This window comes from Schistocerca gregaria, unplaced genomic scaffold (assembly GCF_023897955.1).
Source record: "Schistocerca gregaria isolate iqSchGreg1 unplaced genomic scaffold, iqSchGreg1.2 ptg000343l, whole genome shotgun sequence".
In the NCBI taxonomy this organism is placed as follows: domain Eukaryota; kingdom Metazoa; phylum Arthropoda; class Insecta; order Orthoptera; family Acrididae; genus Schistocerca; species Schistocerca gregaria.
Window position 1 is genome coordinate 1,011,272 of NW_026061807.1, and position 4,802 is coordinate 1,016,073.

Genomic DNA, 4,802 nt, shown 5'->3' on the forward strand with positions numbered 1-4,802 from the left:
TTACATGCAGGAGGACTAGCAGACGAGTTGCACGGGAGAATGTGTAGAGTGTTCATATGTTGTAAAAACCTGAGAAATCCGTTCGTTTTCGTCATTTGTTATCGAATCGACTTAAAGCCAGATCGTCACATTGGCCGCTCTTCTCTCTGAAACGGTTGTACTTATCGTCTGCAAAGCTATGTCGCGTGCTGCGCTATGCGGAGACACTAAAAGCACCATAGTGGAACACAGATGAAGCTTCTAAGTTGATGTAATAGCCAGTAAGAAGTAGTACAATTCAAGTTTTAGGTATCGATTATTGACTTTTTAGCTGGCTTTGATGCCTTGGACATGAGCTAGGACCTTAATATTCTGCATGAAAGGAGGACTAGCAGCCACGTTGCACGGGAGAATTTGAAAAGTTTTCATATGTAGTAAAAACCCGAGAAATCCGTCCGTTTTCGTCATTTGTTATCGAATCGACTTAAAGCCAGATTGTCACATTGGCCGCTCTTCTCTCAGAAACGTTTGTACTTATCGTCTGCAATGCTATGTCGCGTGCTGCGCTATGCGGAGACACTAAAAGCACCATAGTGGAACACAGATGAAGCTTCTAAGTTGATGTAATAGCCAGTAAGAAGTAGTACAATTCAAGTTTTAGGTATCGATTATTGACTTTTTAGCTGGCTTTGACGCCTTGGACATCAGCTTGGACCTTAAGATTCTGCATGAAAGGAGGACTAGCATCCGAGTTGCACGGGAGAATTTGAAAAGTGTTCATATGTAGTAAAAACCTGAGAAATCCGTCCGTTTACGTCATTTGTTATTGAATCGTCTTAAAGCCTGATTGTCACATTGGCCGCTCTTCTCTCTGAAACGGTTGTACTTATCGTCTGCAAAGCTGTGTCGCGTGCTGCGGTATGCGGAGAAACTAAAAGCACCATAGTAGAACACAGATGAAGCTTCTAAGTTGACGTAATAGCCAGTAAGAAGTTGTACAATTCACTTTTTAGGTATCGATTATTGACTTTTTAGCTGGCTTTGGTGCCTTGGACATGAGCTAGGACCTTAAGATTCTGCATGAAAGGAGGACTAACAGCCGTGTAGCACGGGACTATATGAAAAGTGTTCATATGTAGTAAAAACCTGAGAAATCCGTCCGTTTTTGTCATTTGTTATCGTATCGACTTAAAGCCAGATCGTCACACTGGCCACTCTTCTCTCTGAAACGGTTGTACTTATCGTCTGCAAAGCTATGTCGCATGCTGCGGTATGCGAAGACAGTAAAAGCACCATAGTAAAACACCGATGAAGCTTCTAAGTTGATGTAATCGCCAGTAAGATGTAGTACAATTCAAGTTTTAGCTACTGATTATTGACTTTTTAGCTGGCTTTGGAGCCTTGGACATGGGCTAGGTCCTTAAGATTCTGCATGAAAGGAAGACTAGCTGCCGAGTTGCACAGGATATTTGTGAAAAGTGTTCATATGTAGTAAAAACCTGAGAAATCCGTCCGTTTTTGTCATTTGTTATCGAATCGACTTAAAGCCAAATCGTCACATTGGCCGCTCTTCTCTCTGAAACGGTTGTACTTACCGCCTGCAAAGCTATGTCGCGTGATGCGGTATGCGGAGACACTAACAGCACCATAGTAGAACACAGATGAAGCTTCTAAGTTGATGTAATAGCCAGTAAGAAGTAGTACAATTCAAGTTTTAGGTATTGATTATTGACTTTTTAGCAGGTTTTGATGCCTTGGACATGAGCTAGGACCTTAAGATTTTACATGATGGAGGACTAGCAGCCGAGTTGCACGGGAGAATGTGAAAAGTGTTCATATGTAGTAAAAACCTGAGAAATCTGTCCGTTTTCGTCATTTGTTATCGAATCGACTTAAAGCCAGATCGTCACATTGGCCGCTCTCCTCTCTGAAATGGTCCTAATTATCGTCTGCAAAGCTATGTCTCTTGCTCCGGTATGCGGAGACACTAAAAGCACCATAGTAGAACACAGATGAAGCTTCTAAGTTGATGTAATAGAAAGTAAGAAGTAGTACACTTCAAGTTTAAGGTATCGATTATTGACTTCTTAGATGGATTTGGTGCCTTGGACATGAGCTAGGACCTTAAGATTCTGCATGAAAGGAGGACTAGCAGCCGAGTTGCACGGGAGAATGTGAAAAGTGTTCATATGTAGTAAAAACCTGAGAAATCCGTCCATTTTCGTCATTTGTTATCGAATCGACTTAAAGCCAGATCGTCACATTGGCCGCTCTTCCCTCCGAAACGGTTGTACTTATCGTCTGCAAAGCTATGTCGTATGCTGAGGTAGGCGGAGACACTAAAACCACCATCGTAGAACACAGATGAAGCTTCTAATTTGATGTAATAGCCAGTAATAAGTAGTACAATTCAAGTTTTAGCTATTGATTATTGACTTTTTAGCTGGCTTTGATGCCTTGGACATGAGCTAGGACCTTAAGATTTTACATGCAGGAGGACTAGCAGCCGAGTTGCACGGGAGAATTTGAAAAGTGTTCATATGTAGTAAAAACCTGAGAAATCCGTTCGTTTTCGTCATTTGTTATCGAATCGACTTAAAACCTGATTGTCACATTGGCCGCTCTTCTCTCTGAAACGGTTGTACTTATCGTCTGCAAAGCTATGTCGCGTGCTGCGGTATGCGGAGACACTAAAAGCACCATATTGGAACACAGACGAAGCTTCTAAGTTGATGTAATAGCCAGTAAGAAGTAGTACACTTCAAGTTTAAGGTATCGATTATTGACTTCTTAGATGGATTTGGTGCCTTGGATATGAGCTAGGACCTCAAGATTCTGCATGAAAGGAGGACTAGCAGCCGAGTTGCCCTGGAGAATGTGAAAAGTGTTCATATGTAGTAAAAACCTGAGAAATCCGTCCGTTTTCGTCATTTGTTATCGAATCGACTTAAAGCCAGATCGTCACATTGGCCGCTCTTCTCTCGGAAACGGTTGTACTTATCGTCTTCAAAGCTATGTCGCGTGCTGCGGTATGCGGAGACACTAAAAGCACCATAGTAGAACACAGATGAAGCTTCTAAGTTGATGTAATAGCCATAAGAAGTAGTACAATTCAAGTTTAAGGTATCGATTATTGACTTCTTAGATGGATTTGGTGCCTTGGACAAGAGCTAGGACCTTAAGATTCTGCATGAAAGGAGGACTAGCAGCCGAGTTGCACGGGAGAATGTGAAAAGTGTTCATATGTAGTAAAAACCTGAAAAATCCGTCCGTTTTCGTCATTTGTTATCGACTCGCCAGATCGTCACATTGGCCGCTCTTCTCTCTGAAACGGTTGTACTTATCGTCTGCAAAGCTATGTCGCGTGCTGCGGTATGCGGAGACACTAAAAGCACCATAGTAGAACACAGATGAAGCTTCTATGATGATGTAATAGCCTGTAAGAAGTAGTACAATTCAAGTTTTAGGTATCGATTATTGACTTTTTAGCTGGCTTTGGTGCCTTGGACATGAGCTGTTACCTTAAGATTCTGCATGAAAGGAGGACTAGCAGCCGAGTTACACAGGAGAATGTGAAAAGTGTTTATATGTAGTAAAAACCTGAGAAATCCGTTCGCTTTCGTCATTTGTTATCGAATCGACTTAAAGCCAGATCGTCACATTGGCCGCTCTTCTCTCTGAAACGGTTGTACTTATCGTCTGCAGAGCTATGTCGCGTGCTGCGGTATGCAGAGACACTAAAAGCACCATAGTAGAACACAGATGACACTTCCAAGTTGATGTAATAGCCAGTAAGAAGTAGTACAATTCAAGTTTTAGTTACTGATTATTGACTTTTTAGCTGGCTTTGGTGCCTTGGACATGAGCTAGGACCTTAAGATTCTGCATGAATGGAGGACTAGCAGCCGAGTTGCCCAGGAGAATGTGAATAGTGTTCATATGTAGTAAAAACCTGAGAAATACGTCCGTTTTCGTCATTTGTTATCGAATCGACTTAAAGCCAGATCGTCACATTGGCCGTTCTTCCCTCCGAAACGGTTGTACTTATCGTCTGCAAAGCTATGTCGCGTGCTGCGGTATGCGGAGACACAAAAAGCACCATAGTAGAACACAGATGAAGCTTCTATGTTGATGTAATAGCCAGTAAGATGTAGTACAATTCAAGTTTTAGCTACTGATTATTTGCTTTTTAGCTGGCTTTGGAGCCTTGGACATGAGCTAGGACCTTAAGATTCTGCATGAAAGGAGGACTAGCAGCCGAGTTACACAGGAGAATGTGAAAAGTGTTTATATGTAGTAAAAACCTGAGAAATCCGTCCGTTTTCGTCATTTGTTATCGAATCGACTTAAAGCCAGATCGTCACATTGGCTGCTCTTCTGTCTGAAACGGTTGTACTTATCGTCTGCAAAGCTATGTCGCGTGATGCGGTATGCGGAGACACTAAAATCACCATAGTGGAACACAGATGAGGCTTCTAAGTTGATGTAATAGCCAGTAAGAAGTAGTATAATTCAAGTGTTAGGTATCGATTATTGACTTTTTTAGATGGCTTTGATGCCTTGGAGATGAGCTAGGACCTTAAGATTCTCCATGAAAGGAGGACTAGCAGCCGAGTTGCACGGGAGAATTTGAAAAGTGTTCATATGTAGTAAAAGCTTGAGAAATCCGTCCGTTTTCGTCATTTGTTATCGAATCGACTTAAAGCCAGATTGTCTTATTGGCCGCTCTTCTCTCTCAAACGGTTGTACTTATCGTCTGCAATGCTATGTCGTGTGCTGCGCTATGCGGAGACACTAAAAGCACCATAGTAGAACACAGATGA